Source organism: Enhydra lutris, unplaced genomic scaffold (genome assembly GCF_002288905.1).
Source record: "Enhydra lutris kenyoni isolate GAN:26980312 unplaced genomic scaffold, ASM228890v2 scaffoldscaffold9, whole genome shotgun sequence".
Lineage (NCBI taxonomy): Eukaryota > Metazoa > Chordata > Mammalia > Carnivora > Mustelidae > Enhydra > Enhydra lutris.
The window spans coordinates 27678547-27693169 of record NW_019154093.1 but is presented as its reverse complement, the minus strand read 5'-3'; positions in this window follow the sequence as shown (position 1 = coordinate 27693169).

The window sequence follows — 14623 nt, the reverse complement described above, 5'->3', positions numbered from 1 at the left end:
TGGCTCTGTGACACTTTTTCCTGGTTCCTGTGTTGACTCAGGACAATAGGTCTGGACTGAGAACCCAGGTCTACATTCCCAAGCTCTTCCCCATTGCCCTCCTTGGACTTCCTACATTTCGGCATCATTCAGTCCACAAGCAGCCTGCTGTCAAGATGGCAGGACACATCGAGTGATACTTGTTCACTCCTAGTACCTACTCCCTCGATGCCTTTCTCCCCTGCACCAGCTGTGTCTTTGTCATAGTTCATTCCCATGAAGACAGGGGATATCCTGATATCGTATACTGGGCACTTGACTGAGAGCCAGGAGCCGTTGGCTTTGCCAACAATGCGTACAGTGTCAGCGATGTCCCTAAGCTTCCACTCATGTGCAAAATAATAGGGGCTGAACCAGACTGGCCTGAGGGGTGTCCTAAAGAGCAGTCCATACACCCCTCATCCTACCACTTGCTCTTTGTGTTAAGGACCGGGCTCCCTGTTCATGTCAGCTTAAGTCTTAAACTCCAGTGGTCTTCTTTAAAGCTATTGTTCACTGAGTACTTGCTAGAGACCAGGCCCCATGCCAGGACCTGAAGATATTTAAATGAATAACATTGTTCTTACTCTGAGGGAAATCCCAGTGGGAACCAAGAACATTTAAAGATGAAAAGAAAGGGGCTTATTGCTAGGGGAAACAAACAAACACACAACAACAACAGCTACAAAAATCCAAACCACAGAGCTGGCTACCACAGGCCCATTGGAGGCCTTTTCCCAGACGGAGAACCACACTGAGTGTTGAGGATTCGGTAGGAGATCTCAGAGTTCAGAGCAGGTGAGGGAAGGGTGTTCCAAGAAGAGGAAACAGCTTGTGCAGAGATTTAGAAGGAATTCAACATGGCTGCCACCACAATGCTCACGTCGTAAGCAGCAGAAGAATCCAGGAAAGAGAAGAGAGGACATGCCAGAGGTTTTTGGACCTTGAACCTCCCCACACAGAAGGAGATACCTCTGTCTGAAAGCAGTTTCTGGAAGTTTCCAGTGCAATCAGAGGTCAAGGCACTTGCCAAATCCAGATAGCAAAACCAACCTCCACGCAACACAACCCAACGTAGCTTGAGCCCAGGACTCTTAGCTGGTTTCACAGCAGAATTTCTAACTAAGACTTGAAGAAAACAGTCTTAAAAGTAAGACAAATATTTAGAGTTTTAAAAGCTCAGCCTACAAATTAGGAGGAATGGGAAACTTGTTCTAACTTGTTGAGATGTGCAACTTTGTTCTAATTTAAAGCAGATTTTGTTCTCTGGTGGGAGATAGATTGAAATCCTCCTGACTGCTCAATAATATGATGGAAACCACTTCTGAGGAGCCAGTGTTTTATGTTAGAGATGACCAAATTTAATAAGGTAACAGAAGAAAAAAAAAGTGACGTCAATATAGCTTTATCTGAGAATCAAATGAAATATGCTATTGACCCGACTGAAGTTGTTCCAGTCTTAACTGCTATAGAAGGAAAAACTGAAACTTTTCCATCCCTTGGTCCTCTTTGCATTCCCCATCCCCTGACCCTAAGATACTTATTCCGCAAAAAGTAAGAGCTTGCTCAGCAGAAGGAAGAAGGAGTTTCACTTCGCTTTTCCCCATCCCTTCCAGTGCAGGAGGGAACTAAACGTTTCCTGACTACCTGCTCGGAGCCTGGCCCCTTATCCTCACTTCCATTATAATGTGGAACTCTGTGGGGAACTCACTGTTTTCTCCTTTTTAAAGGGAGGCAACCAAGGCTCAGAGAGGTTAGGTAAACTTATTAAGGTCACAGAGCTCAGTTAATATTATACCTATGACTGACTGAGTTAGGATTGTGATCCGCTTCTTACCTGACACAAAAGCCTGTGCTCTTTCCACCTGCCCCACTGCCTTCTGAGAATCTACATGTTTGGTGCATGGAGAGTGGCTGTCTACACATAGTGTCTGTGAATGAAGGGCTTTCAAAGCAATGGAGTAGCATAAGTCCCATTTAGTCATTCATCCAACAAGCAACTATTGGGTGCCATGGTGCACCAGGCATTATTCGAGGCACTGGGAAGCAGATAGGCAAATCCCTGCCTTTGCCTATTCAGACCCTATGGGTTCAACAGTGCGGTGGGTGTGAGTGAGGACTCAGGACTCAGTGAGGTCCAGACACCTAAGATCATGTCTTCATCCTGCCACTGGCAACCTGTGTGACTGTGGACACATTACCTCACCTCTCTGCACCTCCATCTCCTCATCTGTACTGAGGGCCAAATAGTAGTATCTCCCTTTATAGTCATCATAAAGACTGAATTGGCTGCTATTTGCAAAGCATTTAGAGCACATGAGTATTGCTAAATAAATAATGGGGGGATATAGCCAGTAACAAAGTATGATGTTATCTGATATCAAGTGTGAAGACGAAAGGGAATGGGGATAGCGTATGTTGGTGGTAGGTTTGCAATTTTAGTTACAGTGGCCAGGGAAGGCCACACTGAGAAGTTGTCCTCTGAACAAACACCTAAAAGTCAGTGAGCTGACAGGAGCCATGCTTGGGCCTTGCCTTGACAGTTCAGAAAGCAATGAAGGACTTTATGGGCCTACCCCTGAATCTTAATTATGAGTGTTGATTTCCTCAAACTATAGATTTAGTGACATGCTTAACAAATTAGATCATTATATCATGACATGATATAAATTGTCAATGTGTTTGTAGAAGATTCAGCCTCTAATGTGGTCCCAGAGACCAGTGAGGGATAAAGTCATTTCTGGAATATTCCTTTACCGCAAGGATAGAATTACTAAAGTTATTGTGGTTTATGAGGCACATTCACAGTCCTTATCTCATAGATAAAGCTGGCCCCAGCTGTCTCCGGGACCCATACCACTGTGTCAGTATTCCACCTGTGACTTTCTCTTGGCTCATACCCTGCCGAGACTCTTGTCTCAGGAGTGGACGTGGGCACAAAGACATCGCTGAGTCTAGCTGTCCCCTGAGTGAAAATGATTAAGTCTGACCACGTGTCCACTGCCCTGATCATACAGAAATGGTCTTTTTAGATGATGGGACGCTTGAAAAACAATTTTATTTGGTGGATTCTCCATATGCTCTCTGAAAACCGTTTTTTATGTTTCCATGGTGCAAAAGTTAGGAATCTGGCTAACAAATTTCATCCTCATTATTATAATGTAAGATAAAGAACACTGGCCTGGGATGCTGGAGACAAGTGTTCATCTCTGGGCTCTGTCGTTAACTTCCATGTGTCTGTGTACATCATGACTTCTGTCTCTGGCTCTCAGTCCCCAGTCTGCAAAATGAGGAGGTCAAAAAAAAAAAAAAAAAAAAAAAAAAAGGCGGGGCACCTGGGTGGCTCAGTCGGTTAAGCTCCGACTCTTGATTTCCATTCAGGTCATGATCTCAGGGTTATGAGATTTGGCCCCAAACCAGCTCTGTACTGAATGGGGAGCCTACTCAGGATTCTCTCCCTCCCTCTCCTTCTGCCCCTTCCCATATACCCCTCTAAAAAAGGAAAAAAAGAAAAGAAAATGAGGAGGTAGGGGGACAAATATACCTGCACACACACATACAGCCTGTTCTTCAATTACTGATGGTCTTCTCTGGAGGCATAGGACACACACTGTTTCAATTTTAAGATCACAACAATCCTGAGCGTCACTACTGCTACATGGCAGGTGAATTGTTGTGCAGTGGAAAGAGGCCAAGAGCAAGACTAGAACCCAGGCTCCACCCAGCTATTCACTGCAATTGCTTAAGGCTTTCTAAGAATCTTCCTAAGACTGTCATTCCTAAATCCTGTCATTTGAGAATGCAGGGACTTCACCTGGCTTTCTGCAGAAGCCATCCTGTCCTCTTGACTCTTCCTTTTCTGCAGCTTGAGTTGTAGATAATCTCTCCTTCCCTCCAATGTCTATCTTGTGAGCTTCAGCCCAGTTATGAAGACCCCCCTCCTCCCACTGATGCAAAAGGAAAACAGAGGCACAGACTGGCATGCAAGTGACAGCCGCTGTCCAAGGCGATTCTGTTTCATCATCTCGCCCCTGGAGGCAGACCAGACTAAACACAGAAATGGTGCTTCTAAGTGGGGCCAGAAGCCTCCCACAAAGTGGCTCACTCAGCTTCACGGGAAGCCCGGGTCTCCTGGAGATCAGCTGTCAGACCTGGGACCCTTCTCTGGAAGCCCCTTCCCATGGCGATGGTGAGAGAAGATGGGTGGTGTGGTTTCCGGAGAGACACTGTATGTGTAGCACCACCTCTAATTCTCTGTGTGACCCCCGGGGCAAGTTGCCTCCTCCATTTCTAGGAAGAGGGCATTGGAGCTGGTCTAGAGGAAGCAGGCATCTCAGAACTTGGGAATGAGCCAAACTGGGTTTGGACCCCACTTCTGCCACTTATTAGGGCAGTATGAGATGTGACCCTGCAGTCAAGGCAGCTGGCAACTCATCCAGAGTTCCTCTGCTCTAAACTTGAACCTGGACTGGAAGACAAAGCATCAGGCTCTGCTGCTCACTAGCCGTGGGGCAGTGGGGCATCACTTAGCTTCTCTGGGCCTCAGCTTCCCCATCTGTAAAACACTCAGCATAACAAAGTTCTGTGCTCTTCAAACTATCAGCTGCTCCTACCAGTGCAACTGGCCTTGGAGGCTGTGGTGGTCTTCAAGTATATCAAGGCAAGACTGCGCAGTCAGATTTGATTTCTAAGTCACAAAGGTATAGACAGTGGTGCTTCTCAAAATTTGGTATGTTTATGAATCATCTGAGATCTAGTTACAATGCAGCTTCTGATTCAGTAGGTCAGGAGAGGGGGCTGGTGCTGAGACGCTGCTTTTCTTACAAGTTTTCAGAGCAGACCGGTACAAGCAGGGGCCCGTACTTTGAGTAGCAAGACTTAGAGTCACATGGCTTCCAGAGCACAGATAATAATGAACCCACTACATGAGGATTATGAAGCAACTGCCTGCTTTTAGTGGTTTATTGTTGAATTCATTAGATAAAGAAATGTTCACAGAGGGCCTGCTACAATGGTGGAATGTAGGCTTTCCAACAGTGGAATGTAGGCACGATGGTGGAAAGTAGGATTTCAGTGGGAAACAAGGGCCAGGGCCTGCATTCCCAGAGTAGTTATTCTAGTGGCAGAGATGAATCAAGCAAACAATTAGGAAACCCAGGTACAGGGTTTGGGGGTGTCCAGCATGTTGAGGGGACAGAGGGCTAGAGAGCATCAGGGAAGGCCTCTGGGATGAAGGGACACGGAGGCAGAAAGCTGGCCCTGAGCAGGTGGAGTACTGCAGGCAGAGGGAACAGCATTGCTGGGGGCAAGGCCACCCCGCCAGTCAGAGGCTCAGTCTTGATTCAAATCAGGTCTGTCTGACCCAAGATTTACTCTTGCTAGTATCTTCCCTGATGCATGAATCAAATCTTGCACAAAGCTGCCAGCGGTCCTTCCCCAGGGATGTCAGAGCACCTGGCCTTGGAATGGAAAGATATCCGGGGAGTAGAGGTCTCGGCATCACCTGACAGCCGTGGCAATTACGAAATTTTGTCTCCACATGAAACCTGTTGCACCACCAACACCATCCAGGCTTGGCTTCCAGTTCCTTTCTCTTGAAGACATGTGACTGGGAAGTGTGGTTGCCCTCCCCATCGCTGCTAATAATAACCCTTACTTTTTTTAACCAACAATGAACTTTGAAACTTGGCTGTTGGTTGTTAGTCCCATCAGCTGGCTGTACCTTGGGTGAAGTTCATCGGAAACTTACCTTACCTACCTTAGGTACATCAGTGTTCCTAAAATGCTAAGCTTGGTGCTTGGCATATTATAAGCCCTCAGAATGAGAAGGAAAGAAAGTCAGAGGGGTTAAGTGATTTTCCCTAGTCTCCAAAGCAGATAAATGGTAACTTAAATTTGAAATTAAGTCTACCTCTGGGGCACCTGGGTGGCTCAGTCAGTTAAGCGTCTGCCTTTAACTCAGGTCATCATCCCAGGCTCCTGGGATCAAGTTCTGCATTAGGCTCCCTGCTCAGTGGGGGGAGTCTGCTACTCCCTCTGCCCCTCCCTCCTGCTTGCGCGCTCTCTCACACACAAAAATAAATAAATAAAATCTTAAAAAAGAAAAGAATTAAGTCCACCTCTGAAGCCCAGCACCTTTCTCCAAATCCTCAGGCTCTCCTTATGTTAGAATTATACCCTTTGCCATTGACTTTTGTAGGGTCTCCCACTAGGGTGGGCAGATACATTGCACTGCCCAGTGATACTGGGCTTGGCCATCTGACTTGTCATGGGCAAAGGAATATGCCTGGAAAGGACAGCATGGCAGCTCTGGCTGGACACCTCAAGAGGCATTATCTGTTTCATGTTCTTCTCCACTCACTTGCTCAATTACCATGAGAAGAGCAACCACAAGCTACTTTCCAGCCTAGCTGTCAGAATGGGACAGAGCAGATACAAACCTGACCCGAAGCTGCACCAAACCCAAGCCAGTCAACCCTCAAACTCATAAGTGAGAAAAAAAAAAAAAATCCTTGTGGTTGCGACTGAGCATTGGATGGTTTGTTACCAAGCAGTACTGTGGCAAGATCTGATGAACACACTCCACAAAGAAGTACAGCCAAGCCAGCCCAGCTCTGCAAGTATTTCTTGAGTTCTTCATGGGAATAAAAAGGAATTAAAGTCATTTCTGCCTTCAAAGATAGTTTCATTGCTCTTGTCTCCTTTGTGGATTGCAGATCATTATTTTATAACAAACAAATTAGTGAGTATGTCTGTCTTGTTGAAGAGAAATGCATAGCGTTTTTAAATGGTACCTAGCAATATCGAGGCATATATTTTCTAAGAACTCAGTTGTATCATACTATTAACTTACTCTAAGGTATAAAATCAATTAAGGTATTCAAGTAGCCTTACTGGGGATGTAATACTCAACTCAGCTGGTCCTTAGGGATGGGAAGGGCTGAAAGACACTAGATACGTCTTCCTGCCAAATCATAGGGCTTTCGTGTTCAGGAGCTTTGGCTGGGGTGGGAAGCAACCAGAGGGATCTGCGTTCAAATCCTCAGGCTGCTGCTTCCCAGCTGGGTGACCTGGGGCAAGTCACAGGTCTCTGACTTCAGACGAGATTTCCTCCAACCCCCCGACCCCATGAGCTCTCTTCCCTTTACATTCAAAGGCCCTCTCCCATCTGCCTGGGAGGACCCTTGTTGGCCCCCTCTCTGCCAAGAACTAAGACCTCCCCTCCTTTAGGTCCCAGCTATACCCAGCTGAAATGATCCTGCCCCTGGGGGTACCCTGGGATCCTCCTTTGCACATACATCTCTTTTCTTAGAACAGACACTGAGCTCCTTCAGGACAGGGCAGCCCCTCTGAATCCTTAGATCCCCAGTGACTTGTGCAGTGCCTGGCATGTGTCAGTAAATACCAGCCGGCTTTAGCTAAATTAAATGGAATTACCCCAAATATCATCCAGCAGGAAAGGAGTTTAAAGTACGGTTCCTACACTGTTTCTTTGTTTTTTTGTTTTTTAAAAGCATTTCAGGGCTAAATACATAAATAAAAAAGAGACACACGTTTCAAAAAACAGATCCACACAAACACACATGCGGGCAAACAAACATACGCCAAACACAACCCTAGGAGGTTTCTGCAGACTTGTCTCTCATTTCAGGCCTGTAATTTCCCTCTTGGCCGACATCGGCTTTGGCCTGAACCATGTTTCGGATGGCTGGCAAGCAGCCTACTGGGTTTGGGTTTACGTTTTTGTTTTGTTTTTCCTTTCCTTTCATCAGACCTGAAACTAAAGCCACAGGCCTTTCTGATACCTCTCAGCTGTGGCTGTCTTGCTTCATGTCACCTGCTCCCCGCTCCCAGGCCATGTGGATCCATAAATACATCCAGAGGTAAGAAGCTGGTCAACAATGGCTTCCTTCTAGAAGGAGACAAACAGAGGGCCCGAAGGGACAGAAGAGTCTGGTCTGGGACGTGGCCGTGACCCAGGCCAAGCCTCCACTCTTCCAGAACAGACTATAATTTGACAGCCTGGCCTCCTGGCCAACTTCCGACAATCAAAGAGGTAAGGACACTGGGAAACTGAGGCATGCGAAAATGAAATAAAATGAACAAAGTTATGCTGGTGACATGGGCAGGGCTTGAAGAGCCTAAATCCTGAGGGAAGTAGGGACAGGTATCTTATTAGATAGAGCTATGGGGTCAGACACAGCTTATGTTCAAATCCTGGCTTGGCTGCTTCCTCCCAGGCAAGTTACATAACTTCTCTGACCCATGTTTCCTCAGCCTTCGACTGGTTGACACCTACCTTGCAGAGCTGATACAAAGCCTAAATGAGTGCATGTAGGGGATGGGCCAAGCACTTCGTAGAGAACTACTCCACAGTAGTAGTTCATGATAGCAGGGCTTCCCAACCCAGAAGTGAAAGAGCCCGTCAGGATGCATCCGTCCCCCCGACTCTCCACTCCACCCAAGGTGAGGTCTTCCTGCAGCTGCCTCCCATCCCTGGCCTGCAGGTTCTCCAGGCAGCCTGCTGCCCCCTGGAGAGATTCTCACCACTAGAAAGTTCTTCCTTAGGCTGACTCTGAAAAGAGTCTGAAAATGGTCTCTCTGGAGCTTTTACCCATGGGCCCTTCCTCCTCGGGGCCATTCCCACATGGTAACCTTCTCCATAGAAGCAAGCTCCCAGGCCTTCCCTGAGGTGCCTCCAGAATTCCCGGGGCTTTCTATATATACACAGACACATGTTAGTGTATGTGTGTGCACGTGTGCGTGTGCATGTGCAGGCAGTTATGACGAATTACATCGACACATGGAAGGGGCACCTGTCCAGGACTTGGAAGGTCCAGGAGGCTCCTGGGAGGAAGGATGCTGAAATTGGGTGACAGCTGGGGAGGGGTCGTGCAAAGTCCTGCCACTAACAAGGAGAAACTGAGACTGGGTGAGGACCCTCGCCTGCTGTGCCGGTGGGTGATCACTGCTGTCTACAAAGTGTGTAAAGCTAGATATCATGATTGCTGAATTTTTATGGTTTTCCTTATTCTTCAAATATACCTTTCCTGGGGGTGCCTGGGTGGCTTATTCAATTAAGCATCTGCCTTCGGCTCAGGTCAGGATCCCAATCCCAGATACGGGATCGAGCTCCACACTGGGCTCCCTGATCAGCAGGGAGCCTGCTTCTTCTCCTGCCTCTGCCCCCCTACCCCTGCGCTTGCTTGCTCATGTACCTCTCTCTCTCTCTCTCTGTGACAAATAATTTTTTTTTAATTATTAAAATAGAGGTACTTGGGTTGCTCAGTCAGTTAAGCATCTGCCTTTGGCTCAGGTCATGATCCCGGGGTCCTGGGATGGAGCCCCACATTGGGCTCCCTGCTCAGCAGAAGCCTGCTTCTCCCTCTGCAGGCTTGAGCTCTCTCTCCCTATCTCTGTCACTATCTCTCTCTCTCTCTCTAATAAATAAATAAAATCTTTTTAAAAAATTAAAAAAAAAATATATATATATATACACACACACACATACCTTTCCTGGTCCACTTTCTTAGCAGGATTGGCCCAGTTTATCTGATAGCATGTTTCTCCATTCACCTCTTTCCAGTACACAGAGAGAGTGGGCGTTTGCATCCTGCTGTCACTCACAGGTGGGTGACTAATCCAAGTGAGAGGACTTCTCTGAGCCTCCTGTTCCACAGTGTAAAATGGGGACAGTCCTGCTGACTCCCAGGGCTGGCACAGTTTGGAAAGTCACCAGGCATGGAGCAGAGGTTTGGCGACATTTGCTTTTTCTCCTTGCTCCACAACACGCTGCAGGCTGATCTGATATTAGACCTCTGCTAGCAGTTGATAATGTTATCAGAGGATGTGCCTTCAAAGGCATTTGCATTTGAACTAGAGAGCAACAAGGAGTTCAGGGACAGCCAGGCCCCTGCTGGGCTGAGGCCTGGGGAATGAACACACCCTGAGGCCAGACAGAGGAACTCACCCCAAAAAAGAGGAGGTCACGGAGGCCGACCATGATAGTTTTATGCACACAATAGGAAAGGGTGATCCCCTGAGGCTTCATGTTGGAGGAGGCAAAGGTCTCTGATGGTGGCAGTGCTCTAAGGTCACATAGGAACACTCAGTTCCCAAGTATCTTCCCTGGGTCTACACTCAACCCTCCAGAACCTCTCAGAAGAAAAATCCTCCACAATTATGAATCATATTATGGCACCCCCCCCCCCAAATCTATTGGAACTTATTGTTCTTACATTAAAACACCAAATCTTACCCCTGGCCCTCGAGGCTCGTCACGATGGGACCCTGGCTTCCTCTACAGCCCCCCAGGCAGACCAGCAGGGCCTCTGGAAGCTAGAAAGCTCCAGTCTCTTCAGAACAGATGCCCAGATGCGACCCCCACCTGCCCTCTGAAAGATAACCAAGGTTATGAGAAGGTGAGGAGAGGAGCAGATTGGTGCCCTGCTCTTGGCTAGGGCAGGGTCTCTTTGAAGAACTCTGGAGAGCCTCCATAACAGTATTGATTGGAATCATAACACAAGCCAAGTGCACCCAGAAGGGCTGAGCTGCAAATAATCTAAGGGCAACACTGTTTGGAGGTGAGGGCAGGGTTAGGAAACCAGCAAGATCGGTGGAGACAGCCCAGGCTAGGGCAACAGCAGCCCAGACCCCTCGAGGGGTTGGGGGAAGGAAGGAATGTGCTCTAGTGGCCACACCAGCCAGAGCCAATGTCAGAACTGTGGAAGAAAGGAGGGGAGGGAGAGAGGAGTGGACTCCCTACCCTCTGTCTGCTCCCACACGGCACTCTCCTGCTGTAGCTACCCTTGGGCCCTCTAAATCCAGCTAGAATTTAGAACCTAAGGGAACCTGGGTGATATAGTTCTTAGGAGTTAGCCCTCCAGGGGCATAAGCAGGCAGAGAGGGCAGAAAATTAATTGGATGAGAATGACCACAAAGAAAGAATTACCAACACAGCAGGCATCCCAGCATCCTGCAGGGAGAACGAGAACAGCCAACCCCAAGAGGGTCAGCTCTTCCCCAAGAAAGAAATAATGCTATGTACGGGGAAGAGGGAGCCTGGCTGACAGGCAGCATTCCCAGCTAGGCTGGAATGTCCACACAGCATCCAGATTCTGTGTCCAGCATACTTGCCAGACGAGTCCACATGGCCAGACATCTCATACCTTGGCCCCTGCACACAGTGGCAGAAGGGGTTGTCCTATAATCCTGGACCTCACCCATGCTCCCTGCTCCTCCCCAAGATAAGACCTTGGCAGGCAACAGGAGCCTGAGGTGCCACCCATAAGAGAGGCAAAGATGACACAGATCCAATCATAGAATAATGATAAGAGTAAGTGATAAGGACTGCATGCTATATAACATGTTATCGATTGTTATCACTGCTACGATCTACTTATGTGCCAGAGACCAGTCTCCCTCTATTAAGTGATCCAGTCCTCTTCCAAACCCTAGAAGGTGGTAGCTATTATTATTCCCACTTAAAGAATGAAAGGAAGACCTAGAAGAGGTAAGCAGGTTGCGGAGGTTAGGGTCAAGCCCAAGTTTGCTGGCTACAAGCCAGGCTGTTAACTACCATGCCAGACTGTCCTCAAAGCCAGCTGGAACCCACAGATGAGTGGGAGAGGCAGGCAGGATTCATGCAAACCTCTGTGGTCAAAGGGTTGGAGTTTGCCTCTCCAGAGTGATCCTGGTACACTGGCCCTAGACCCTGTATTTTCTAATTATGACAATCTCTGACATCCTAAGCATTCTGCTTTCTCTTGCCCCTGGCCCTTTGCACAGGCTGTTCTCTTTACCTGGAAAATTGTCTTCCTCCTTAATCCCTTCCTCATGGCTTGATTAAATCTATCTCCATTTACTATTGCTTGCTCCACAAAGCCTGCCCCTTGTTCCACCCCCAAGCAGAACTCAGCCCTCCATAATGGCTCTGGGTGTTGACCTGTTTCCCCTACAAGGCTGCAAGCCCTGCCAAGGCAGAGACACAGTTGTCTGGCTTACCCCCATATCCCAAGTGCCCAGCCCAGTGCCTGGCATGTAATGGGTACCTGGTAAATGTGTGGCAAAGGTGGTTAGATGCTGGCACAGACTCAACCACCCAGAGCCTAGAGCACACTGCAGCCCACGTAAGGAGAAGCACAGCCAGTGCTGCAGGAGCAAAGAGGAGGGGGAATCTCTCCACCGATCTGAGGCTAGAGCAGGCAGGGCCTCAAGGAGGAACTCGCAGAGCAAGGGCTGCTGAGCCGAGATCCACGCATGGGCAGGCTCTTGGTGGCACGAAAGAAAAGGGAAAGGTGTTTCAGGTAGAAGGAGTAGCATATGCAAAGGCTCAGAGGAAGGAGCATGCATGGTGAGTCACTTGCAGTGAATGACAGGAGGGGCCATGAGAGAGGAGACCTGAAAGGGACAGGGCTGGCCCGTGAGGGGCGTCTGGGCTGGAAGACAGGAGGCCAAACTGGGTGGCAAAGAACACAAGCTTTAGGCTCAGAAAGACTGGAGTTTGAGTTTGACTCCACAGCCATTTCCTGGCTCTGTGACCTTGGGTGAGTTGCCTAATGTTTCCAAGCCTTAGTTTCCCCATCTGCAAAATGGGGTAATCACAGTACTTGCCCCTAAGAGAAATAAATGAAGTAATGCATGTAAAATGCTTTGCACTGGCAAATGGCACGTGGCAAGCATCAGCGTCAACCCTTCAGAGCCGTGCTGTCCTTTCTGGCAGTATAAGGGGAGTGGCTACGAAAGGTTTGCCCTGGACGTAGACCGGGAGACAGAAGCTGCCCAGGAAGTGTTTGTGGAAGAGAGGAGTAAGAGGGAAATTTTGAACAGGACCTTGAAGAAGGGGCTTGGAGAGGTGAGGCAGGGGTGAGAGACATGTACTAAGGGTTGAGGGGACCAAAGCACAGGGGCTGTGTGGGACCAGCGGACTGGGGTTGGGGGGAGAGGCAGAAAGTGGGCCCGGACAGGAAGGAGAGGGAGGGATGTGGTGCAGTCAATGTAGTCAGCAGGCCAGGGTTTGTGCGTGTTGTACTGAGCAAAGCAAGAAACAACCATGGTCTCCCCCCTCCTCCATGATGAAACCAGCTAGTCATTCCTGGGACAGGGGCCTGGTGAGGTCACCAAGTGGAATATTCTCTGACCCCGCATCTGGTGGCCATGGTCACTATGGGAGGACATTGTGGAGCCAAGAGAAGATACAGCCCTTCGATCCCAGGAGGCAGAGATTCCTTTAGCCCCTCCCCCCACGTGGGCAGCCTTGCCGTCCCTCCACCCAGCCACCTGGAGGGACAGGTGGAACCAGATGTGACCAAACTCTTTTTAGGATTCTGAATTCCTGTGCAGCGTCTGGGGAGAAGGACTGAGGAGAGGGAAAGACAGCCAGAAAGGGTCCAGCATCCAGTCTGAGCCAACTGAGTGTTCCCTGTTCTGGAACTGTTGGGTATTATCATTACTGTCTCTCTGCGGTGCAGCAGGAAAATGAACCAGGTGCTTCCAGGGGCCAGACATCCTAGACTCGCAGTCAGAGCCAGAAGGCTCCTTGTTCCCACAGGGACAGAGGGGCCCAGACAGGGCCATGGACTTGCTCAGGGTCCCCAGCTAGTCAGGTGATGCCAGAACCAGACTCTACCGAGATTGATGAGCACCGCCCCCTGGCTCGCCATTGTACCAAACCACTTCCGAGAGCACAGTATTGTCTCTGAAAGCCCCTGGGAGGCAGGGACAGAACCAGGACCAAACACTGCCACCACCACAACAGTAACAGCTGTTTCCTGCTGACAACCAATGACAAGCAGGCGACCCGGCACCGCCTCCTCACTGACCCTCCAGCAACCCTCCAGGCTTCTTTAAAGATAAAACTGTGTGACTTTGCCAAGGTCACCAGGATGAGCGTGGGAGTCCCAATCTTCTCAGGCTGCCATCTAGTCTCTCTGTTAGTCTCTGGAGGAGCAACCTAACCTTATTATAATCTGGTGACTTCAGATTCTGCCCAGATACCTACCCACTCAGTGCCACTTTTTCTTTTGCCAAACTTTGTTGTAAGCACGCTTTGTGTAAGTGATCCCCATTTTCCACACGAGGAAACTGAGACACGGAGAGGTTGCAGACCTTTCTGGGGTCACTCAGCCAGGTAAGTGGCTAAACTGGGAGTTCTTATCACAATCTCTGAATGAGGCAGACCGGGAAGGTACCCCAGACACCATCGCGGAACGTGATCACACAAAAGCACTGGCCCTCTTTAGTCAGCTCTCAAGTCTCCAAGGAAGAGGTGTCCTGTGGGTGGAAAAAACTGCCCCAAATAGAAGCCATTCTGGACAAGACAAGCAACGACTCTTGGACTCTGTTCCCCCATCTAGAAAACATCCTCGCCTACTCTGATTGCTTAGGAAGAAGTCAAGGCTACAGAACTAGTGAGGATCAAGCCCGGCCCAGACACACCTGGTTTCCTGATGTCTCATCTTGGGTCATTTCCCTTGTATGGAAAGCTCCAGCCAAAGGATTTTATACACATACGTGAGCACGGGCACGCGCGCGCGCACACACACACACACACACACAAACAGGCACTGCTTAGAAAACTACAGGCCAGATAAACTCCCCTTCTTTT